Source organism: Canis aureus, chromosome 7, assembly GCF_053574225.1.
Source record: "Canis aureus isolate CA01 chromosome 7, VMU_Caureus_v.1.0, whole genome shotgun sequence".
Classification (NCBI taxonomy): domain Eukaryota; kingdom Metazoa; phylum Chordata; class Mammalia; order Carnivora; family Canidae; genus Canis; species Canis aureus.
In genome coordinates this window covers 32,318,568-32,345,612 of record NC_135617.1, presented here as the reverse complement: position 1 = coordinate 32,345,612, position 27,045 = coordinate 32,318,568, and the positions used below count along the sequence as shown (strand labels likewise).

Here is a 27,045-nt window from a genome sequence, read left to right as displayed (position 1 = left end):
GGTTTTCTTTTTCAATATTCCCCTGGCTATTTGGGGTCTTTTCTGATTCCGCACAAATCTTAAGATGATTTGTTCCAACTCTCTGAAGAAAGTCCATGGTATTTTGATAGGGATTGCATTGAACATGTAAATTGCCCTGGATAGCATTGACATTTTCACAATATTAATTCTTCTAATCCATGAGCATGGAATATTTTTCCATCTCTTTGTGTCTTCCTCAATTTATTTCCAAAGTGTTCTGTAGTTTTTAGGGTATAGATGCTTTACCTCTTTGGTTAGGTTTATTCTTAGGTACCTTATGGTTTCAGATGCAGTTATAGATGGGGACTGATTCCTTAATTTTTCTTTTTCAGTTTCATTTTTCACGTATAGAAATGCTACTGATTTCTGGGCATTGATTTTGTATCCTGCCACATTGCTGAGTTGCTGTAGGAGTTCTAGCAATCTTGGGGTGGAGTATTTTGGATTTTTTATATACAGTATCATGTTATCTGCAAAGAGGGAGAGTTTGACTTCCTCTTTGCCAATTTGGATGCCTTTTATTTCTTTTTGTTGCCTGATTGCTGAGGCTAGGACGTCTAGTACTATGTTGAATAGCAGTGGTGAGAGTGGACATCCCTGTCATGTTCCTAATCTTAGGGGAAAGGCTCTCAATTTTTCCCCAGTGAGAATATTTGCTGTGGGCTTTTTGTAGATGGCTTTTAAGATATTGAGGAATGTTCCCTCTATCCCTACACTCTGAAGAGTTTTGATCAGGAATGGATGCTGTATTTTGTTAAATGCTTTCTCTGCATCTATTGAGAGGATCATATCATTCTTGTTTTTTCTCTTGATGTGATCTATCACATTGATTGTTTTATGTGTTGAGCCAACTTTGCATCTTGTGGATAAATCCCAGTGGGTCATGGTGAATAATCTTCTTAATGTACTGTTGGATCCTATTGGCTAGTATCTTGTTGAGAAGTTTTGCATCTGTGCTCATCAAGGATATTGGCCTATAATTCTCCTTTTTGGTAGGGTCTTTGGTTTTGGAATCTAGGTGATGCTGGCCTCATAAAAAGAGTTTGGAAGTATTCCATCCCTTTCTATCCTCGGAACAGCTTTGGTAGTATAGATATTATTTCTACTTTAAACATTGATAGAATTCTCCTGAGAAGCCATCTGGCCCTGGACTTTTGTGTCTTGGGAGGATTTTGATGATTGCTTCAATTTCCTTGCTAATTATTGGCCTGTTCAGGTTTTCTAGTTCTTCCTGTTCCAGTTTTGGTAATTTGTGGTTTTCCAGAAATGCATCCATTTCTTCTGGATTTCCTAATTTGTTGGCATATAGCTGCTCATAATACATTTTTAAAATCATTTGTGTTTCCTTGGTATTGGTTGTGATCTCTCCTCTTTCATTCATGATTTTATTAATTTGAGTCTTTTCTTTTTAATAATGCTGGCTAGTGGTTTATCTGTCATTAATTCTTTCAAAGAACCAACTCTTGGTTTTGTTTTTCTGTTCTACAGTTCTGGTCTCTATTTCATTGAGTTCTGCTCAGATCTTTATTATCTCCCTTCTGCCTGGTGTAGGTTTTACTTGCTGTTCTTTCTCCAGTTCCTTTTGGTGCAAGGTTAGCTTGCGTATTTGAGTTTTTTCCGATTTTTTGAGGGAGGCTTGTATTGTGATGTATTTCCTTGTTAGGACCACTTTTGCTGTATCCCAAAGATTTTGAATGGTTGTTTCTTTATTTTATTAGTTTCCATGAGTCTTTTTATTTCTTCTATAATTTCCTGATTGACCCATTCATCTTTTAGTAGGATGCTCTTCAACCTCCACGTGTTTGAGTTTCTTCCAAATTTCTTCTTGTGATTGAGTTCTAGTTTCAAAGCATTGTGCTCTGAAAATGTGCAAGGAACAATCCCAATCTTTTGCTATTGGTTGAGTCCTGATTTGTGACCCAGTATGTGGTCTATTTTGGAGAAAGTTCCATGTGCACTTGAGAATAATGTGTATGCAGTTTGTGTTCAGATGGAATGTTCTGTATATATCTGTGAAATCCATCTGGTCCAGTGTATCATTTAAGGCCCTTGTTTCTTTGGTCATGTTCTGCTTAGAAGATCTGTCATTTGCAGAAAATGCCATGTTGAAGTCTCCTACTATTAGTGTATTATTATCTAAGTATTTCTTTACTTTGGTTACTGACTGATTGATATATTTGGCAGCTCCCACATTTGGGGCATAAGTATTCATGATTGTTAGGTCCTCTTATTGGATAGACCCTTTAAGTATGATATAATGTCCCTCTTCATCTTTTACTATAGTCTTTGGTATAAACCTTAATTCATCTGATAATGAGGATTCCTACCCCAGCTGTCTTTTGAGGACCATTTGAATGGTAAATGGTTCTCCACCCTTTCATTTTCAGGCTGGAGGTGTCCTTAGGTCTAAAACAAGTCTCTTGCAGGCAGCAAATAGATGGGTCTTGCTTTTGTATCCAGTCTGAAACCCTGCATCTTTTGATGGGATCATTTAGCCCATTCACGTTCAGAGTAACTACTGAAAGATATGAATTTAGTGTCATTGTAATACCTATTCAGTCCCTGTTTTTTGTGGATTATTTCTTTGGGCTTCCTCTTTCTTTTACAGGGTCTCCCTTAATATTTCTTGCGGAACTGGTTTGGGGGTCATGTATTCTTTCAGTTTCTGCCTATCTTGGAAGCTCTTTATCTCTCCTTCTATTCTGAATGAGAGCCTTGCTGGATAAAGTATTCTTGGCTGCATATTCTTCTCATTTAGTTCCCTGATTATATCCTGCCAGTCCTTTCTGGCCCGCCAGGTCTCTGTGGAGAGGTCTCCTGTTAATCTGATATTTTTGCCCATATAAGTTAGGGATCTTTTGTCTCTCACTGCTTTAAGAATCTTCTCTTTATCTTTGGAATTTGCAAGTTTCACTATTAAATGTTGAGGTGTTGAATGGTTTTTATTGATTTTTTAGGGGGTACCTCTCTATCTTCTGGATCTGAATGCCAGTTTCCCTCCCCAAATTAGGGAAGTTCTCAGCTATGATTTGTTCAAATATACTTTGTGGCCCTTTCTCCCTCTTGGTGTCTTCTGCAGCCCCAATTATACATAGATTCTTCCTTCTCAGGCTATCATTTATTTCCCTTTGCCTTTCCTCATGGTCTCTTGTTTTTCTCTTTTTTCCTCAGCTTCCTTTCTTACCATCAACTTGTTTTCTATGTCACTCACTCTTTCTTCTACCTCATTAACCCCAGCATTTTGGATTGCATCTCATTTATTTTTAATTTTGGCCGGATTAGATCTAAATTCTGCAGTAACAAAGTCTCTAGAGTCCATTATGCTTTTTTTCCAGAGCCACCAGTAGCTTCATAATTGTGCTTCTGAATTGGCTTTCTGACATCGAATTGAAATCCATACTCTATAACTCTGTGGCAGAGTACTATTTCTGATTCTTTCTTTTGTGGTGAATTCTTCCTTCTAGTCATTTTGTTCAGTGCAGAGTGGCTGTAGGAGGCCTGAGTCAAAAATATCTACCATGGCCTAAGGAAATTCTACCCTAGATGATTCTGACAAGGTCAGAGCCCAGAAAATGAAAAAGAAGATCAGAATAAAAGAAAACAAAAGTACCACTAAAGTGAAAAACAAATTTTAAAACAAAATAGTAAAAATAAAAGGCCAAAAACCCCAAAGAAGAAGAAGAAGAAAAAAAAAAAAGTAAAGAGGAAAAAGAGAAAAAAAGGGGGAGGGGTGTACTAGGGAATGGTGGTGGTGAAGAAGTGATAGTGGAGAGAGAGAGTGTAATCTACCTGAGGGGTCCTAGAGGGTGATCCTCTTGATTCTGAGTGTATTTTGTTCTGTATGTTAGAACATGCTCAATCCCAAATTTATATAAACCAGCAATACTTATAGAAAGTCCCAACATAGACCACCAAAATATATACAAGATAAAAGAGGGGGGCAGAATGGGAATGAAGAGAGAATATAATCTCACAGAATAAATCAGCACAGTATTCCACTTGGTTCTGCGTGTATGCTGGTCATGTTTTAGAAGGTACTAACATCCACCATTGTAGAACAAAACAAAGCAGTGAAAAACCCACAAAACAAAAACCTATATCTCCCAAAATTAAATTGAATATGTTGAAGGGAATCCAGAAGTAAAAATATATCTAAGACACATAATTGTAGAAATATGAAAGTCAAAAAGGAAAAAACTTAAAAATGAAGAGCTGGTAAAATATTGTAGTTAAGGTGGGAAAAAAGAAAAAATATTGGAAATTTAATCTGATACAAAAAAGTTGTAACAGAAAAAGAAAAAAAAATTAGAAAAGGGGGTACCTTCTAGTTGTACATACTATATTCCCTCGATTTCCCTTCGTCCTGGAGCTTTCCAGTGCTGCTTGGTCAAGAACTTGCTCTCCCCTGTCCTTCCAGATGGTCTTCTGGGGGAAGGGCTGCTGTGCCACTGGAACCATGCTCCGGAGGGCCACCTCTCCCAAAGGGAAAGGAGCTCAGCCACCTCCATCCAGAGCCAGCCCACCTACACAACTGGCTTCTTCCAAATGCCCTGAGGGCTGCAGTGCTCCAGCCCTTTACTGACATCTCCCAGTTTGTGGTGAGCTTTTCCCCAGGCGCCCCTCTTCTAATAATGACTCTAGGAATCTTGAGGCTTCACTGCCCCTCCTGCGATGCCCGAGTTCCCTGCTAAGCACCTTTCCGTCTGGGACGAATCTAGTGAGGATTTTTTAAAGTTCCTGCTTCTCCAGGGCTGGGCTTTCCTGTCCTGGAGGCTCTGGCCATGGGCCTCAGCCTGGCTCCTTGCGCGGGGGGGGGGGGGCCCTCCCCCACTTGATTCTACACCCCCACCCCCACCCCCCGCCTTCCTACCTTGTTAGAAGTGAAAACTTTTCTCTCTGTAGCGTTCCAGCTGTTCTCTCTTTAAGTCTCAGGTCAAATTCGTAGGTGTTCAAGATTGTTTGAAAGTTACCTAGGTAAGTTGGTGGGGCCATTGAGGTGAGGTCTCCTACTCCTCTACCATCCCCTCCAAGTTTTTATAAAATTTGCCAAGTTATTTATCTTTGGAATGTTCTTCCCCAAAAGAGAATTTTAGAAGTGTGTATTTATATTCTGAAAATATTTCTAGATATACAGATACATGTGTGTATAGTTGTGTTATATGTATATTGTGTCTCTGTGTATATGCATATATATGTCAAAGCTGTATATCTATATCTATATAGCTTGATAAAAAATATATATCTTTATCAAATCTTATCTCTCCACTAGAGAAGCATTTCAACCTACGTGCAACATTAATTTTTAAGTTACCTTCTTCTGGTCTACCAGAGGCTGAGAAGATAGAAACATCTGCCTATAATAATAGCTAGTGTTTATTAACTGCTTATCATTTCTAATCACTTTCTATGTATTTTATCAAATTCTCATTAGCTGCTTATGAACTAGGTATTCATTACCTTCTATGAAGACGATTGGGCTGGAATGTGAATCCAAGATACATGCCTCCAGTGCCTGTGTTCTCCATTATAATGCTAGATTTCCTCTCTGCAAATGGTGATTATTCTTAGATCTCTATTCTTCCTAGTGCCTAAATCATTGTCTGGATGTTACTTCACCACTTGAGGAGACTCCCTTTTCTGTCTGGTTCATTACTATACTATTTCAAAGCAAAGTAGATACATTCTGTCAAAATGAATTTCCATAAAGTAAATCAAGTTTCTGAGTGTCATTGTAAAAATCAGAGGTGGGTTTCTATAGGGGAAAATACTTCTCAGTAAGTAATGACAGAGTTTTGAAAAGGAGAGATTTAAGATGGTAGCTAGCACAGATTCATTTGGAACCAACAAATTATTACTTAATTGCTATCTTGAGATAGCAGTATACTTCTCCATTGGAGTACCCTGTTGACTTTCAAATGTCTTCCTTGTCTTCATTTGCTCACTCCATTATTCCTGCTGGGTCCTGGCTAATTAACCATATATATCCAAACATGGCTCTTCCCTTGATTACTTCTACATTTAACAGTTCTCAGAATTTTTGTGCTCCTGGTATTTATCTTGCATTTGCAGTGTCTGATTCTGTTAGACTGCTACCACACATTTTAACTATAGTTTCTACCATATTCTTTTATTTCTAATAAGTTTTTACTGAGAACTCTGGTGGATTGAATAATTATGCTGAATTCTTCACCCCCCTGAACTAGTATTGCACATCTACACTCTTGGCATGGGCTCAGGTCGGCAGAATACTGTACTTCCTGCCTGTTGACTTGGGATTGGCCATATAACTTCCTTCAACAAATGGGATGTTAGTAGATGTGCTGTAGATGAAGGTTTGACATGGGCTGTTACTCCTGACTTTATCATGAGAAAAATATGCCTTAGGTAAGTATAATAAATTTATATTTGGTCTCTGTCCCCCAGTCCTAAAACAGCTTCTGAAATCCTTGGAATTTCCTGAGTGATAGGGATAACAGAAGCATCTTTTCTTGTTCACAACAATCTCCTTTCTACCTATTCTCTGCTAATAAGGTTAATTTTGGTGAAGGGGCTCCTAAATAGCGGATGGAAGCTGGTTGCCAGGAAGACCCAGGCATGATAGAGGGTTGGAACCTCCTAAGGGAAGAGGAGATAGAGATTGAGTTAATTGCCATTGACTGATAATTTAATCAGTCATGCCTATGTAATAAAACCTTCATAAAGTCCTCCAAATGGTGGGGTTCAGAGAGTTTGAATTGATGAATACATCAAAGTGCTGGGATGAGGTGCTGTTACTCCTGGAGAGAGCATGGATGCTCCACACTGCCCTTCCCATTCGTTGCTCTATAACCTATGCATGTTTTTCATTTGGCCATTCTTGAGGGTTATATCCTTAAGAATAAACTAGAAATAGTAAAGTGTTTCATTGAATTTTAAGGATAATTCTAGCAAACTAGCAAATCTGAGGGGAAAGTATGAGAACCTCTCATTTACTTCCAGGTGGTCAGAAGTATAAGTGACAACCTGAGTCTTTTCATTCGTATCTGATTAGGGACAGTTGTGGAACTGAATCCTTAACCTAAGGAGTCTGTGCTAACTCCAGGTAATTAGAATCAGAATTGAGTTGAATTGTAGGACACCTAGTTGGAGTGTTAGAGAACTGGTTGTTGGTGTGGGGAAAACCCCACACATTTAGTGTCAGAAGTGTTGAGTAAAAATAGTTCAGAAGCAGTGTTTGTGCCAAGGCCTAAATCAAACCTTCAGCTTAGAGCGAAGCCCAGCCTAAATCGGCTAAAACCCAGCCAACCCAGCAATGCCTAAAGGATAATAAATACTTGTTTTTTGAAAACCCCTGAGTTTTAATATGGTTTGTTATACAGCATAAACTGATATGCAGTTGTGTGCCAGATACTGTTTTATGCAGTGGATGGCTTATCTTAGAATTCTGTAAGTTTTTGGCTTCATAAAGTGAAAAATAAGATACCCGTCTTATTCTTGAAGTACACGATTTTACATACTGAACATAGTATGTGAAATTCTACATACAAATATAGTAGTAGCTGTACCGGTTTAGAGAATTTGATAATATAAAGATGAAAGGGAAAGAGAGGCCAGTTAACCAATTAGGCAAGACTTTGTAGGTTATCCTCAGTGTTACAGAACTCCCTAAACCATTTTTTCAGTGCACTCAAGAATTGATGATCCTTTCAGGAACTGATACACAATAACAGAAACAGATTGTTTCTGTGCACAAGCCACAGAACAATCACTTCTATTATGAAAGATATTCTTCTTCTATAATGAAAGATATTCCTAGTGACTGTAATACATAGGTCCACTTTCCTTAATACCCCTACCTAATATCAGGTACCATGGAAGTGTGTATATATATATATATATATATATATATATATATATGATCATATATACCAGTTAGGATAGGTTTGTCCCCATACAGCAGATAACTACCAAATACTGTAGTTTTAACACGATAGAAATTTATGTTTCTCTCATAGTAAAGAAATCTGCAAATACCTAGTCTGGTGCTGGTTTGGCCTATAGGTTTTATCAGGGACCTTCTCTTATCTCTGTGTTCCATTATGTTCAGTATGTGGCTCCCATCTTCAAAATTGAAAGCCCAATATGCTAAAACTCCAGCTATTACTTCCATATTCCAGGGAGTACAAGAAGGAGGAAGGGAAAGCAAATGAGGAAGGGAAACAAATCTTCACTGGATTTCACTTATATCACATTTACTAGAATTTATGATTGTAACTGATTCAAGAGAGTCTCAAAATTTTAATCTTTAAAACATGCATGCATTGCTGTGCCGATTTAATAGTTTTGCTACTAAGCATAAAGGGAAAATTGGATGTTGAAGAAAGGAGGTAGCAATATCTGCTCACCATATCTGTCTCATTCTAGTTGACTATTTCACATTTTGATATTCCTTAAATCAGATGCATTATACTAATATTGATATGAACATTTTTGCCTTAATACCCATTATTAAATTGATAGAATATTTGATATTCTTAAAATGTGGTAGTGATATGAATATTCCTGGTGAGAATAAAATCAGAGCACAGTGAGCTTTATGGGATATGGTAAAGCCTTGTGAGTTACCCCTGTCCCACAAAAGGGATAACATTTTCAGGATTAAAATATTTGGGTCTGCCAGACTCAAAGTGTTTATTTATTCCATGAGCAAGAAACTCACCAACAATTTTCCCTTGTGGCTTCCCTTTTCTAGAATCCTTGTAATCTCCCTTCCTAAGATGATATCTAGTTATGGAAACCTTTGGTTTTGGCTATCATTGCTCTGGTCCTTCCTCTCTATGATTACTCTCTGGTCACTTTGATTGGACTTTTCTATTGCCAAAGTGTTCCAGCCAGAATGAGTTAAACCATTTTTTAGGATGTGTAACTTCTACACATAACTACTTGCATCTATTATGTGTTAATTTTAACTAGTTAAACAAGTAAAGTTCACCTCACTTCCTAGTTCTAGGGACACCTGTCTCTTTCAAGTACTTCCAACTTGGGCCACATTTCTTAGCCCAAAGAAAAATTGTCCATGTATCTAATTTGAGAAAATTTTCCAGTAATTCTTTAACTTTTGAATTAACAAAGTCATAGCTTCAGGTAAGAAGGGAAAAGAAAAATATACATTAAACTTTGTGATCTATTTCATAAAATCACTTATGAAATAAACTTTTATGCTTCCTATATTGAGATGCAAGATTTGATTTTTTTTTCCTTTTCTCTTACAAGTAAATGCTTTATGTACTAAAGATATTTTGCTATATATTTGGCAAGCTTTAGATATAGTGTTCGAAATCCTTTGTTGCTTAGGGTTACTACTAATAAGAATAAAACTACTATATTTTATTAAAAATAAGACATCAGTTTTAAAATCCTGATTTCTGCCGTGTGAAAATGTGGAGAGAAATGTGTTCTTAGAATCACTGACATATGATTTAGCAGAGTTTTAATGACAATTACTAGTATAAAATATAAGCTATAGATTATAAATCCTATAGGTAGAGGACTATGTAAAACTAGCGATTTAGAGTCTGGAATTAAAGATATTAGAGTCGGGGATCCCTGGGTGGCTCAGCAGTTTAGTGCCTGCCTTTGGCCCAGGGCGTGATCCTGGAGTTTTGGGATTGAGTCCCACATTGGGCTCCCTGCATGGAGCCTGCTTCTCCCTCTGCCTGTGTCTCTGCCTCTTTCTCTCTCTCTCCCTCCGTGTCTCTCATGAATAAATAAAATCTTTTAAAAAAAATAAAGATATTTAGAGTCTTTCAATTCTAGAAAACATATGCTTATATTTGCACTTAGCTCATGTGCATGAAGATTTTTATGGAAACTCAGAATCTTTGTACTTCTCAGAGACTTTAAGAAGGTAATGGCTGAAAATTTAACCATTATTAAAAGCTTTGAGTTAACTAGCAGATATTTAACTGCCTGGACCAAGAAATCAATTACTAAAGAGAAGGAACTCAAGCTTCTATCTGCTACAGTTCTTGAGCTTTCCAGGTTCACCCTTTATCACAGAAAGAATGAATTTGCCAGTGCATGCAGTGAAGTATCTGCTATAGGCAATGTAGGTCTCTGTAACTCTCAAGGACTATTATGTTTTAATATCCTATTTCTCCATAATTCATATTCTTAGTTCAATTGCCTCCCCAAACTATGTGAACCCTATGAACTCACGAGAATTATTGAATAGTTACTCTGTGCCAGATACTCTGCGAGAAAGTGGGAATAAAAGAAGAAATTCTTTTTGCCATCGTGTGAGCAGTCTTACAGGGGAGACAGTTTCAGTAATGCAGTAACAGCACTTCTACAGCTTGTAAATTTAATGGTACAACTAATAGCCCAAAGGAGAATATAACCCTACTCTAGGGGGTTAGGAGATGGAGATATGGCAATTCAGTCTTAAGAATAAAAAGGGAAGGAATTTAGCAGGACTACACAGTGAGAGGGGGTAATGGAGGCATTCCAAGTAGAGTGAACATGGGCACATATTTGTGTTTGTTTGTCTCCCTTACTAGACCTTCTAGAATGAAGAACCTCAAATTCTGGTAAGACCCATCATCCAACTTAGTGTAGGACCGTGTTTAGCAAGTGTTCCCCCCCACCCCCCCCGTAAAAATGAGTCATCTACTCCAGAGAACATTGAGAAACAGGTCAGTACTTCTCACTTTGTTAAGCACAAGAACCACTTGGGGTCTTTGTCCCCATCCATCGCCCCAGTTGCTGTTTCGGTAAGTCTGGAATAGGGGCTAGAAATTTGCATTTTCAATAAGTCCTATCCCCAACTACCAACCCCATTGTGACTCTAATGTAGGGGGTCCACAGAGTGCAGAGATTTAGGTGGAAAAGAATTTGTGGATACTTTGGAGATACTTACATCCTGGTTCTTATCAACTACCTACAGCCCACCAAATATACCTCAAGGTGCACCCCCTGTCAGCCATCAAAAAGCTTTTAAATCAACCTTAACCTCTGCTGCTCAGACCTGAAGTTAATTTTCTGGCAAATATGATGAGTGGAAAATAAATCTGCCTCCTGAGACTTAACAGGTCTTCTTGATTTTTTTTTTTTTAAGTATTAGCATGTTTTTCAAGTTCTGTGAAGCTGAAAAGTGCTAAAAAAGCTCCAGGATTAGTCATTTCTCTTTAAAAAAAAAAAAAAAGTTTCCAGTAGCACAATGCTTACCTTGAAAGATGAAAATTTCTACCTGAGGCATTTTTTTTCTATATTTTGTAATCACAGTTGAGAATTTATGCCAACTCTACCTTTTTTAGCTATTCAATGAAACCTTTCTAAACTGAGTTGAAAATAATTCCATCATGCCTTTAACACCCACTTGCTCTAATTTAACTCCATTTGTCTCTCCCTTACTTACTCTTTATTTTCTTGAGCATTCCAGCTGTTAACATTCAATCTAATTTTTGAATGTCAGCCCATGTCAAAGCAAGCTTTAATCCTTTTAATATTAACCTATCACCAGCCCAAAGCTGCTTTATATCATGAGAGATAGCAGTTCCCAACCCTGTGGGCATGGAGTATGATTACACATGCACACGCATGCACGCGCACGCACATTAGAGTTTCCTTATAACACTACTTTGGTGTAGTCAGGAATTTTATATGGCACAGGTAGGGATTGAGCCCCATCCAAAGTGCTTTGGTTACACAAATAGAAAAGGCTTTGTTACAAGGTGGTAATATGCAGAAGTATTGGAGAAAGAATGTTGGCTATCATCTAGTCCTACACCTTTATTTATCTATTTATTTTTGTCTAAGAAATAGTAGAATGTCACAGACAAAGCATACAGTTAATGACAGAGGTGTTGAAACCAGAATCAGACAAGAAACCTTAAGATCCATAGTGTAATACTTTGTAAATGGACTTAAGTGTCATTGTCATTTACTTCTTCTCACTTTCTTCTTTCTCTCTCTCTCATGAAATGCAATTTTAAAAACTCATTATTATTCTTACTCCTTCCACTTAGACAATTTTTAAAATGTAGGAAAATCAACTGTGTCTTGAGAGTGTGGCATAGATTTTTCTCATATGATTTCAGACCAGATACATTTCACATTTAGAAAACTGGTCAATGAAACAGGCCATTGTCATTGGCTAAGTCCCATGTGGAAGCAACTTGTAATAAGGTACTGGTGACTTTATTATTCTACTGGGACTTTGAGCTTTGTTACAGTAATAACAAATTCTGTTTATGAGGAAGATCACCAAATGAAAATAGATACCATTGCCATTTTATTTTATGGCTTATGCTGCAATTTAATTAGAACTTTAGTAAGAGATTGTATCTTAATTAAATGAAAGAAATGATAAATGTACTTTTAAATGAGGTTGAATAGACATAAGTTACAGTTAAATATACAGTTAAATGTTCATATTAAAAAGCCAATAATAAAAAGATAAAGAAAACAGTCTTCTATTCATATTATATACCTTGGCACTGTGGTTAAGAGTCAGTCACAATATTTTTCCTAGAGGAGTACACAGCAGCCTAAGAAGGAGAAAAGAATACCAAAAATGTTAACTATAAGTCTTACAAGAAAATTCAGTTTAAAGTCCTATGAGACCTTACAGGAAGAGTAATTAATTTTGTTTGGGAAGTTGGAAAAGGCTTCAGGGAGTGTATGTTTGAAACAAGTGCAAATTCAGTAAAAAAATGCTAAGCAGATGTTTTTAAAAGTATAAATACAGCAGCATGATATTTTTTCTGAACATTAAAAGGCTCTTTTATTAAGCATAATTAAAATAATTATTTCTATGGAATAAACTTTCCATGTCCCATGTCTTCAACTGAGATAACAATGCCTGCCTTTTACTTTTATTTACTATTTTGTCAGTCTTTCCATTAAGTCTGGTTTATGTAGGTCACAATTTTTCTTTTATGCCACTAATTTGGGTAGGAGCTTCTTGAAAAAGTCTGTCTACATTTTCCTCTGGAAGAGTCACTTTATATTATTTTATATAATTCACATTCTTCTCTCCCCCTTTTTCACTTTAAATAGTATTTCAGTACTCCAGTTATCAGGAACTAGGAACAATAATATAAATATTTTTATGTTTTACCTTGTGATAAACTTAGAAACAAAATCCCAACCTCCTAGACCTAGATAATGGTTGTTAGATCAATTGCTTAACATTTAAAATGTTGCCCAAGATTTGTTGCAGGACTCTCACTGACCGATCCTGAGAAAAAGTGTCTTGACTTGAGATCCTGAGAAGGAAAGAGTTAAAGGAAGAAAATCTTGGAGGATTAGATTGATCTCAAGGGATTTGGAAACTAGGCAGATGATTTGAAGATGAAAGGAAAGATTTGATTCTGTGCTGAATTACAAGTTTTGAAGGAAATTACAGTGTAATTTTGTTCAGCTATAGATAAAGATCCACAGCCTAAATTAGTAAGGTTCTTATAACTTATCTTTTCAAATCATCATTAAAAAGTATTTCTGAAACTGTGTCAATTGTGAGCAATCACCCTTGAGGTATATGTGTAATATGAAAAACCCTAAAAAAGAAGAGCAGTAGCAAACAGTGCATATTAAATGTCAGTTGCAAAGGAGGAAATCTAAAAGGCATGGCATTGCATTATACCTATTCTCTGGGTCTAGGACAAAGGAAAGGGGCAAATCACTGTTGCCATGCCTTATTTACATACCTCACAAGAGCATCTCCATGTACTAGTCAACCTCCTGCTTTTGAGGGAGTTGTTAGAACTTTGGATTCTCTCACCCTATCCCTAAGGGGGAAGGCCATACTTAACGAGGCCCCAAAGAGCAAAACTTTGTAACCTCTTCTAGCCCATTTGTTAGACTTGACCCTAACTCAGTCATGGGTAATATCCTCAATCTGTCATGGGTAATATCCTCAATCTAGGTTTAAATACATTTGGCATGTTGGCCAAACTAGTTAATGAGATTGCTGTCCACTGGTTAGTTTCTAGGAACAGCCTGTTTTGCTGCAAGAACAGCATGTTCTTTCCTCATTTGCTAAGTAAATACCTGAGTGGTCTGATTTCCAAATGAATTCCTTTTTCCCCACAGGGATGTGCTTTTAGAAAGGTCGAATAGCTCTTTGGTAAGAAGAAAAAACAACAAAAAACCCAAACCAAAAAAAAAAAAAAAAGGAAAGAAAGAAAACCCCCAAAACAAACAAACCACTGTGAATTGAACACACATACTTACCTCTATATTCCTTCAGAAGCTCCCTCGAACAACAGTAAAGGTGGGGAGAACAAGAAAGGAGAAGGCAGTGAAATCTGGGTAGTTGTTAGGTGTGCAATAACTGATGTAGCAGATCCAAGAAAGCTAGACCGTGGAAAATGGAAAAGTTTAGAAGCACACTGATTTGCATTGCAGAATCTACAAGGGATTTATGACACTAGTAATTCTGGATGTCTGATGTAAGGTGGAACTAAAAAAAGGATTGGTTGACAGTCTATTTAAGAAGCTTAGGTTTCTGTTTGATTTAAGGAATGAGCCGCAAATGGTGAAAACCAAAACAAAAACATGGGTTTTTTGCATACTTTCTGTCAAAATCTTTACCTGGGTATTTTAAATTTTTTTGCTGTTATGAATAGTATATTCATAAGTTTTCATTTTTCTAGCAGTTTGTTGGTGGTATACAAAAATGCCATTGACTTTTGGTTATTGATCTTACAACTGGTAACTTTGGTAAAAATCTATGATTAATTATGATAATTGGGATAGATTCCTTTGAGTTTTCCATTTTGACAATCTTCTCTCTAAGTAATGATGACTGACTTTAATCCTAATCTTTAGATATTTCCTTTTTTCTTAGTGCATGAACTATGAAATTTAGCCAAAAATTGAATAAAAATTATTAGTAATAAGTTATTAGTAATAACTATAATGGTTCACCATTGATAAGAATGTTTGCTATAGCTTTTCTATGTACACTTGTGTTCAGGTTAAACAAATTCCTTTTTTTGCCTTACCCACTGAAAATTTGTATCAAAAATGATTATCAAAGCTATTAATGCTTATTCTGCATTTATTGAAACTATATGAATTTTATGTTAATGTAATACATTACTTAATAGATTTTCTAACATTAAATCAACTTGTATTCCTAGAAATACAACTCAGTGATGACAGATTACCTTTTAATGCATTTCTAAATTAAATTTGTACTTTTTCTTAAACTTTAGAAGCTTTTTTTGCTCCTGTATTAATAAAAGATTGGTCTGTTTTTTCCCTTCTTTTGCTGTATTTTTTGATACAAAAAAATTAGATATATAAACTAAATTGGAGAGTCCTCATTTTATTAATTGGAAGTTTAGGGTTGGAGTTTTCTGTTTTGAGTATTCTGTTGAATTCTCCTATAAAAATCATCTGGTCTTGCTATTTTCTTGGAGTAAGAACTCTGAACTAATCATTCTGATTTTTATTTGTGGACCAATTTTGAGTCAATTTTGATAACTTTTAAAAGTATTTTATTCACTTCACCAGATCTTCAATTATATTATTTATATTTTATTTCCATCTCTCCTGCCTTTTTAGTTATGTATGCCCTTTTCCATTGCTAATATTTTGTGCTGCCTATTTTGTTTCCTTAAACAATCTTGCCTGGGGTTTGTCAACTTCATTTTTTTTTTTTTTCCAAAACCACTTTTGATTTTGTCAATCCTCTCATTTTTTACTTTATATGTTTCCATTCTTAATTTATTCCTTCTACATTTCTGGGTTTATTTTGGTCCTTTCTAATGTCTTAAATGCTTATACAATTGATTTTTGCTTCCCCCCCCTCCAATATAAGCATTTTAGGCTTTAAATTTCCCTCTAAAAATGTTTGGCTATGTTTCAGAAGTCTTGAAGTTTCTTTTTTTTTATTTTTATTTTTTATTAATGTACAGCTCCTTCTGTTGTTTATATGTGTGCTAGCTTTGGTTTGCTTATTTCCTGACAGGTTACTCTTTTAACCTCATGTGTTAACTTTTTATTGTGATTTTTGTAATCCTTGGATTTCTATCTGGGGGAATTCTTTGAGGCCTGCACTTACAGTGCATTTCTCCATAACTATAGTACCCGAGGTTACAACCTTGGATCCCTTTAAACTATATTGTCAGTTTGTTTCCAGGCAGTATAAATTTCAGGGCAAACTAATGTAAATATGACTTGTGGTTAAGAAATCTCAAAGGGGACTTTTAAAAAAATTTCCCCTCTATTCAGAGGGAAGGTTGAGATTAACATCTCTCCTTCTGTTCTTATTCTTCCAATGTAGGTGTCACTCTCCAAGTGCTTCTGTTTTTTGTTTTATTATTCATGAGAGACAGAGAGGCACAGAGAACACAGGTAGAGGGAGAAGCAGGCTCCATGCAAGGAGCCTGTTGTGGGACCCGATCCTGGGTCTCCAGGATCAGGCCCTGGGCTGAAGGCGGCGCTAGACCACTGAGCCAACCAGGCTGCCCAGTGCTTCTGGTTTGATGCAGGCATTTCTGATTCCACCCTCCACTCTGCTCTGGACCCTGGTTTCGGCTTCTGTTCTGCCAAACACATGGCCAATTAAAAACCCAGATGAGGCTATTAGAATGAGCAGATACCCTCAGGGATGAGGCCAGCTTCAGTGCTCACCTAATCCTCATGGAACCACACTTGCTCATTGTTTGTCTCCTCTGTTTCCATTTCTTAACTTCCAGCTCAACTCAGCTATGCTCTCAGAAAGATTTTAAAAAATATTTTACTTTGTATCTTTCTTGTTTCTGAAGGGATTTCTCTACATATGTAGTCTGCCATACTTCTGGAAAGGGAAGACCAAATTTGTGACACTTTCTGTTGTAATTTATAGAAAACTCAGATCAGTTTGCCTTAAAGAGACAGATAAAAACTCCAGAAATATGGTGACTTTTCTGTTTCGTTTGAGTCAGCATATAAATTAAATCCTCAAAGCCATAGATTATTTGTCTCTTCACTCTGCCTTTCATGATGTCAGCTTCAATCCAAAGCTATCTGTCTCCCTGACATGGTCACAAAATAGCTGCCAGCTACTTGCAGACCTACACACTTCATTATCCACATTCAGGTAGAAAGAGGCAGTCCCTTTTCTAACCATCAGATGAATTTCCTGAACTATTCCCAATGAAAGTCAATAAGAACACAAAACCACATTTTACAGCCAAAGAAATGTCATGCTTAGATTCACTTTGTTACTGGGAACACTTACACCTGTCCCTTGTTTATGACTAATTCCTTCCTGAAACCCCTGATGTTAAGTGGAAAGTCATTAAGTGGAAAACCAATTTCCATTTATTTTAAAAGAGAATTTGTGACGCATTTTATCCCAATTCCAAATAACAATTGAATAATGCAAATAACTTTACAGAATCTTTAAAAATCCAACAATATTTGAAAATAAATATAAATTTATACATAAAATAGGGTGTAATAATTTATCCTTTATCATTTTCTCCAAACATCCAATGTTTTGGGATTCAGTTGATCTTCCACTCCAAAAACACTTAAAGGTTGTATCATAGAAAAACACTTTCAGGATAAAGTAAAGGCTAAGCAAAAGAATGCTTTGAAACACATGTAAATAGTGCATGTTCACAATAGACAGAGTTGTTGAAGCCGCAAACTCTTTATCCCCCTCATTTGGCATACATAAGCAAAGTCAATTGTTCTGGGTGTATCTAAACAGTGCACGCAATTCAAATTAGATCCATATGATATTGTCTGACTTGAAAATGTTTGTGTTGAGTAAATTGATGAGCATGTCCTTTCCTGGGCCATAATCTTGAAAATATTATTTATATTATGTTATTTTTATGATGTTTTGGGAGATAAAGAAAAAGCCTCATGTAGGTAAAAGGAACTGTCTGAAAATGGTTTGACTTTTCAAAAGCTATATATTATGATAGTACAAAGCAAAACATTTTATGTGTGGTAGGTTTGTAATGTGGCAAAGGAGATGGGTTTACACTGACTCAGACTGATGAGGGCTTGTCCTTGGGGATCAGTCTCTGCCAACCTCCATGCTATACACAAAGGGCAAGGAAGAGAATGAATATCAATGAGATAATCACAATGCCTTTTCAGCCAGCTTTATTTCAGTGTTCCTCTAAATGAAATTTAATCTATACTGAGATCCCAGTCACATAAATGATAGGACATTTACTTTTCTTAATTATTGGGGTTTCCTCCCTCTGAGATCAGGCATTCAGAAGCTAGGGGAAGTGCTGGTTACTCATGGTGGTCACCAGTATTGACGCTGCTCCTTCTTATTGATATCAAGCATTAAATTCCAATATCAATCAAACATTCAGTCCATCAGCCATTTATTCCACCAATGCTAGACTTTGCCAGATTCTACTCACCAGGACACAATATATAATGCCCAGCTTTGGTGTTTCGCTTCTGCTGTTTCCCATTTTTTTCTGCTTTCTCTTCTTTCCTGTCCTAAAACTTTTGCTTCCCATTTTCTTAATTTCTAAGAAAACAATTTTATTGCTGTGATTCACATACCACACTATTCACCCATTCAAAGTCTATAATTCAATGTTTTTTCATTATATACAGAGTTGTTCAGCACAATCAATTTTAGAATGTCTTTACCATCCTTAAAAGAAATCCCCTACCTATGATCAGTCATTCCCCATTTTTCTCCAGCTCCCCTTAATCTCTAAAGCCCTAGGCAATTACTGGTCTCCTTTCTGTATGCATAGACTTTCCTATTCTGGACATTTCATATAAATGAAGACCTAAAAACTGTAGTCTTTTGAATCTGGCTTCTTTCACTTAACATATTGATTTGCATTTCATTCATGCTGTAATGTATATTAGTAGATAACTCCTTTTTATGGTTGAGTAATATTCCATTACATGAATAAGACTACACGTTGTCAGTTCACCAGTTGATGGACATTTGAGTTCTCAGTTTGGGGCACTTATGAATAATGCTGATATAAACTCTTGTAAAATGCCTTTGTGTGGGCTATGATCTTATTTCTCTTGGATTAATTCTTAGGAGTTGGACTACTAAGTCATATGTTAACTTTAACTTTTTAGGGAACAGCTGTTATTTTCCAAGGAACCATACTATTTTATATTCTGACCAGCAATGTTGTGAGAGTTCTAGTTTCTCTTCATCCTCACCAACACTTGTTATTGTTTCTCTTGAGTTGTAGCCCTTCTTATAAGTGTGTAGGGATATGCATTATATTTTTAAAATTGTAATTAACTACACTTACAACTTACAAGAAAATCTAGGCATCTGCCCTTCTTGAAAATATTCACATGTTCTAGTAACACTGGGTCTCAGCATTGTAAGGCAGTGATTGACTGAAGCTGTATAATTGCCATTCTCTTTATTCTGGTATAGTCCTCAGTTTTTTAGCAGTCATATCTTATTTTATGAGCCTGACACTGAGGGTAAGTGTCCGTTCTTTATTTCTCTTTTTTTTATAATTGTGATGTTGTTTTTCTGGAGGTAAGAAATGTTTTGTGTTCTATGTCTCTAGCAAAAGTAGAAAATGAGATAGAGACTTGTAGGGCAGCATAATTAAAGTAGAAGAGAGCAGGTTCTTTGTTGAATTAAAGATGACTCTCAAGTGCTTATAAAAAATCAAAATGGATTAAAAATCTAAATGTGAGACTTTAAACCATAAAAATTCTAGAGAACACAGGCAGTGTTTTCTCTGATATCAGCCATAACAACTTCTTTCTAGATATGTCTCCTGAGGCAAGGGAAACAAAAGCAAAAATAAACTATTGGAACTTTATCAAAAGAAAAAGCTTCTGCACAGTGAAGGAAACAATCAGCAAAACTAAAAGGCAGCTTTCAGAATGGGAGAATATTTTTACAAATGACATAACAGATAAAGTGTTAGTATCCAAAATCTAAAAATAACTTATCAAACTCAACACCCAAAAAACATAACCCAGTTAAAAATGGGCCGAAGACCTGAATAGACACTTCCAGAGAAGACATCCAGATGGCCAACAGACACATGAAAACATGCTCAACATCACTGATCATGAGGGAAATGCAAATCAAAACTACAATGAGCTATCACCTCACAAGGGTCAAATGGCTAAAATCAACAATACAAGAAACTGGTATTGCTGAGGATGTGGAAAAAGGGGAACCCTCCTACACCATGATGGGAATGCAAACTGGCATAGCCCTTATGGAAAATGGTATGGATGTTCCTCAAAAAGTTAAAAAAAAAAAAAAAGTTAAAAAATAGAACTACCCTATGATTCAGCAATTGCAGTACCAGGTATTTACCCAAATAATATAAAAATACTAATTCAAAGTGATCCATGCATCTCAATGTTTAAAGCAGTATTATCTACAATAGACAAATAATGGGACTAGTCCAAGTGTCCATTGACTGATGAATGGATCAAGCTATGGTATATATATATATATATATATATATACACACACACACACACACACAATGGAGTATTACTTAGCCATAAAAAGAATGAAATCTTGCCAGTTAGTATTATGCTAAGTGAAATAAGTCAGAAAGACAAACACCATATGATTTCAGTCATACATGGAATTTAAGAAACAAAAACAAATTGGCATGGGGGGAAAAAAAAGTCAAACCAAGAAATAGACCCTTAACTATAGAAAACGAACTGATGGTTACCAGAATGGAGATAGTGAGATAGATTAAATAGGTAATGGGGATTAAAGAGTGTACTTATGATGAGCACTGAGTGTTGTATGGAAGTGTAGAATCACTATATTATACACCTGAAACTAATATTACACTATGTGTTAACTAACTGGAATTCAAATAAAAACTTAAAAGGCTACTCCTGCATGTTTATAATATGCAAACTATGTATTTGTCAAAAAATACAATTGAAAACATTATGAACAAACCAAAGACAATGTGTGATGAAATGTTAATGAACTGAGAAAAACCATAGAAATTTCAATGGAGTCCTATTTTGAAATCAAATAAAATAAGTAATGCTACCATGAAAAGTTATCTATTAATACAAATGTAAAAGAGCTTATAAATTTTAAAATACGTGTTTTGATTATCTTAATTTTAGGAAAACGGTTTCTTTAAAATACATTTGATTGTTGCTTGCCAAACTAAAATTGAGGGATGCCTGGGTGGCTCAGTGTTTGAGCATATGCCTTTGGCTCAGGGCGTGATCCTGGAGTCCCAGATTCTAGTCCCTTATCAGGCTTCCTGCATGAAGTCTGCTGCTCCCTCTGTCTATGTCTCTCCCTCCCTTTCTCTCTCTTTCATGAATAAGTAAATAAAATTTAAAAACAAATAAAATTGATCTTCAGAATTGGACATTGTAAGGATACCCCAATTATAGTGTTGAAGATCTAATTCCAAACAGGATTCTCGCCTTCAAACTTCTTGAAAATAAATGTCGTTCATTTCATTTCTCACAATTAATACTGATAGAATGAATGAAGAGTTATCAAATAAAATCATATAGCAGGATAATATACTGAATGCTAAATATGATGGTGTTGGAAAATTAGATTTCTTTAAATGTCTTGAGAGTAGTTACTCTAAATATAAAACCAAACTATGTTTGGAAGTAACTACATTTGGGTACATCTGTTCTCCATTATGCAATGGAATAAAACTAAATATTGTTCCCAATTAAGGGATTTAAGGCCAAATTCTGGACTGTCCATTTCAAAGAGAAATGCAAGACTTAATACATCTTATTTGGAAAAAAAAAAAAAGTGTGGTTTTAGAGTTCTAATTCAGAACAATTGGAATTAGAAATTTTTTAACATTTTTGTTTTGAATTTCATCTATAATCCAAAATACTATATCTGTTTAGATTTTGCAGTGTACTTCTAATATAGTAAAAAACTTAAAAATATTTATTCTATTTCAGGAAGTCAGATATTGCTGTCCTTGGGGTGCTACACACATATTACTTACTTACCTGGATGGATTCTTTTAACTTTTGATTTTTGAACACCTGTGTAAAGGTAAGTGTTCAAGGATTCTTCATATTTCTTCCTGATCCTGACCAGATCATCATGAGCAGATGCTCATAAATAGAGAATCTTCATTTGTTGAAGATAAGAGCACAGAATGGACTAGCCGGAAACAGGAACTCAGCTGATGGAGAAGTAGGAGACCTACCATTTATTTTGGTCTGCAGGATGAACTCTGGTTTGAGGCTGGTGGAGCAGGTAACTAAAGGTGGCAAGAGAAAAAGTCTTGACTTATGTTTACTTGTTGGTTTTATCTAATGGACTGCAGAAGCTCAGCGCAGCCATTGCACTGACCATCTTACATACTAAGTCTATAGCAGCCCTTCTCCTAGGCATGCACATACAGCTCTGCTTTTGGGGGAACTGAGTCAAAACCTAGTTCTAGCCAAAGGGTAAAATGCTTCCTGGGTTCTGTACAGCTAGTTGCATATCAGTGTTTACAAAAGAAAGGTCCCTGCTTCTGACCCCTCCGACAATTGGCCTGTGCTCTGCAATATGTATTCTGATCACTCCTTTTGTTATGGCATGAAGAGCTGGAACTGGCATTTATTAATCATAAAGTTATTCATTCTGCTTTAAATCCAATGACAGTGCTCAACTCCATAGCCTCTTGTGATAGTGGATTTCACAGGTTGGCTAAATGTGGTACAAAGTAATAGTTTCTTCAACTTGCTCTAAATTTATCAGCTATTAATTCGACCAGATGACATTTCATTCTTCAGAGACATTATGGAACATTCAGTTCTTTGGCTGAGAGTGTAAACAAAACCCTCTGTCAGGCTCTTAGATGCTAAATAATTACCACTTGCCATTTTCCCTTTAAATATGTTAGCCTGGTTCGATTGACTTGGAGAAAATCTTAAACTCTTCGAATTTGCCATAATTTTTTTTTTAAGATTTTTATTTATTTATTCATTCATGAGAGACATGGGGAGAGAGAGAGAGAGAAAAAGAGAGAGAGAGAGAGAGGCAGAGATACAGGCAGAGGGAGAAGCAGGCTCCGTGCAGGGAGCCTGACGTGGGACTCGATCCCAGGTCTCCAGGACCAGGCCCTGGGCTGAAGGCAGTGCTAAGCCGCTGAGCCACCTGGGCTGCCCTAATCTGCCATAATTGTATTCAAAGTTTATTCTCTTCTCCCAGTCTTTCTTAGAAATCAATTCAAATGTATATTTTTGTTAGGTATATACATGAGGTAGCCTATTTGGGAGAATTAGTATCAATTTGTGTGAAGAGTGCGCTGAGGGCTTCTAAAGTATGAGGTGTCTTGTGATGATGATGACTCACAATAAATTGTGGCCAACATTTCAGGAAGTAGGTGACAGGACACATTTAGGATTTTAAAACAGTTGAATTGGTTCCATGCCTGCCACCACCTCCCTCCCCTGCCAGTTCTTCCACTCACTCTGATTTATGAAATTCCTCTATTGAGGCTCAGTGCCTTTGATCCCTATTCCAATGAAAACTCCTTCAGAGAGAGTGGTGTTATTTAAGCCACCGTCAGCCATTTTCTCCTGGGCACAAATTGTCATGATGTATGATGCCTCTTTTCCTTTAAACCAGTCATTTTCAAATCATGTCTTGTAGAATCCTTGGGACTGGAGTCCCAAGGGTATCAGAGGAGTTGTTGCAGGATAAAAGAGATCAGATGGGCTTGACTTCAATAGCCAGTCTGCTTACCTGCTGTAGATATTTAGCTTCTGTGTAAGATTTCATGGGATAAGAAAATTTTATATGACTGTTATTACATCTGTTTTAGACTGAGGGTAGACCCTTAGCATGAGGCCAAGAATGAGTCTCCATTATTTTTATGTCCTTTACTCTTTGTTGATGTTCTAGTCTACATTCTCCTGTATGGCCCTTGCTCCTGATTAGGGTACTCTTCCAGCACCCGCTGTTGCTTCCGTCTCCCAGGTTACAATCCAGAGCCATTCTCTTGCCTCCTATACAATTCTTATCTTTGCTGTACTAGAAAGAAAAAAAGAAATAAGACTAAGAGAAAGAATAGCTATGAACATGCTTCTACTACTTCCTGCCTTCCTAAAAAAAGAGTATTTATATAATATCACTATCTTTAAGAGCTTTGGAATGGATCCCTCCAAAAGATGAAACCTAAAGTCAAACCACACTGAGAGCCTGGATAGTTGGAACTATATATATTAAAAAAAAAAAAATTTCAAGTCACTTGCTAGTAGAAAATGTGAAGAAAAAAAAAAACATTTAGAAAGAAAAGAAAATGGGCATACATTAGACCAATTCAGATTAATCTCTTCACTTTCTATTTTGACTGTATTATTGACAGAGGGAAGCTAGTATTTTAGTTTTGAAAGCATTGGGAAGAGGTTATATAAAAAGATTTAAAAACTTAATTGTATAAAATTCTACAAAATTGAAATCTTCTAATCTTCTGTAATCTTCTATAATATAAAATAATATAGCAAGACTAAAATTTAAAAGGAGTAAATGAACTGGCAAAAAGTTTACATGAGATTTGACTAAGGACTATATAATCAACTCTAGTTAACAATTTTATTCTAAAAAATTGGAACTAGGTTTTTTGATGCAGCTTATAAAACTAAGCTGGGAAACAGAAGATGTATGTAAATATGAGTAACAGAAACTCTACTGGCTGAACAGTCTCTTCAGAAGCTGTGAGAATCATAATGTACCTTTCATTGTTTTCTATTTTTTGTTTCATTCTTAAAATTCAAAATGCAGGGACCATATAATTGGCCAGGGAATGGGGACATGCTGGATGCCCCACCAGTGTGGCCTGCAGCAGAGGTGTAGTTCCCAAAGGAAAATCCAGATATGAAAGGGCAAGGACTCTTTAGGCAAAAGGAGCAGATGCCCACTAAAGAGCTCACTTAGTTTCAGAAAAACAGAGGAAAAACAAATCAGTTAAATGGACAGAGGATATGAATTATAATTCCTAGATGTAATGTAAAGCAATATAGGTGAAGAAAATACTCAAATCTTGTAAAAAATAAGATACCAAGTAAGACAGATTTTTTTTAACCATTAAGAGAATAGCACCTCTCAAAAGTTAGGCATAAAATTACCATTATAATCCCTCAATTCTACTTCTCTATATATATTCAAAAGAATTGAAAGTTAAGAAGTCAGATACTGTACACCAGTGTTCATAGCAGCATAGTCATAGTTGAAAGATAGAAGCAACCCAAATGCTTGACAGATGAAGGGATAAACACAATGTGGTATGTAAATACGATAGAATATTATTTAGCCTTGAGAGTTAAGAAATTCTGATACAAGCTACAATATGGATGAACCTTAAACATTTTGCTAGGTGAAATAAGCCAAACACAAAAGAACAAATATTGCATGATTCCACTTTAATGAGATGTCTAGATTAGGTCTCATTGACACAGAAAGTAGAATACAACTTACCAGGGATTGTGAGGAGGATAGAATGAGAAATTGCTTAATAGTACTGAGTTTCTGTGTGAGATGATTTTTTTAAAGTTCTGGTAATGGATAGTGGTGATGGTTGCACAATATTATGAATGTACTTAATACCACTGAGTTGTACACTTAGAATTTACCCTTTTAATCATTATCTTACATGTATTTGACCACAATCTTTTAAGATGAATAGCTGCTTTGAATAATGTTGTATTTAACTAGTACATTTATACAGAGGGTGGGAATGCAAATTTATACACCCACTTTGGAAAGCAATACAATATTTTTTATCAGAAACCTCCAAAGTGTTCCTATCTTTTGACTTAGCTATCTCATGTCTGAAGATATCTTCTTAAAATAGTGAAAAACTATTTGCATGAAGATAATGATAGCAGTCTTAAAAAATAATAGGTTAACCTAAATGCAAAAAAGGGAAGTATGTCACAGTAACTCAAAGAAACATTATGTAGTCATTAGATATTATGATTGAGATATTTGCTATATTAAGATTATAAGATGGCATTATGAGATGAATATGATTTTGTTGAAATATTCATGTCAACAACATGCATGAATGAAAACTTCTGTGGTAAACTCAAGGAAGTGTAGTGAATATACTTCCTTTTATTTTTTTTTTTTTAAGATTTTATTTACTCATTCATGATAGACAGAGAGGGGGGCGGTGCAGAGACACAGACAGAGGGAGAAGCAGGCTCCATGCCAGCCCGATGTGGGACTTGATCCCGGGACTCCAGGATCACGCCCTGGGCCAAAGGTAGGCGCTGAATCACTGAGCCACCCAGGGATCCCCGAATATACTTCCTTTTAAATTTTTCTTTAAGTTTTGTTAATTTTGCCTTAAGTGATAATATTTAACATCAAACAAAATTAAACATTTAAAATACATTATTGCAAAAGATAGAAAAGAGAAATAATTCCTAAATACTTGTAGCAGAAATTACAAGGAAAATTTGAAAAGTAATCTTTCCCATTATCATTTGTATTGTAAAAATAAAGATAATTTTCTTTATGATAGGCACACAGTGAGAGAGAGAGAGAGGGAGGCAGAGACACAAGCAGGCTCCATGCACTGGGAGCCCGACATGGGATTCGATCCCAGGTCTCCAGGATCGCTCCCTGGGCCAAAGGCAGGTGCTAAACCGCTGCGCCACCCAGGGATCCCTAAAAATAAAGACACTTAAACGATACCTAACAACTAGATTGATGATAGGAATTCACTTTATAAGAACCTTATTTATAAAACTATACACATTATTTTAGCGATGGAAGGAGCATGGAAGCTTATATAATGTGGCTATATATGAAATGCACATTTTACACAGCAATGGAAAAGAAATAGTGAGATGAAGTGGAAAATGGTTTTACAGATATTGGCAAAAAGAAGACAGAATAATAAAACAATGTCTTAGGAAGATTCTCAGATGCAAAAATCTTCAAAGAAGACACTTTTCACAAGAAGTGGCAGGAAAGAATATCTGTGTGCTAAGAAGTCTCGGAATAACTACATAGAACATCAAATGGCATTGCCTCATAAGAAATTAAAAACAGTATAGAAAATAGATGGAAAAAATTTAATGAGCAAATATTTG

General features: G+C 36.0%; 1 long non-coding RNA gene across 1 annotated transcript in view; it reads left to right on the top strand.

The window, feature by feature from the left end:
- Positions 1–27,045, top strand: part of LOC144317235 (uncharacterized) — a 193,318-nt gene that overhangs the window by 79,008 nt on the left and 87,265 nt on the right. The window contains exon 3 of the long non-coding RNA XR_013383183.1: positions 21,907–22,003. This is a non-coding gene — a long non-coding RNA (uncharacterized LOC144317235). The remainder of the gene's footprint in view (positions 1–21,906; positions 22,004–27,045) is intronic.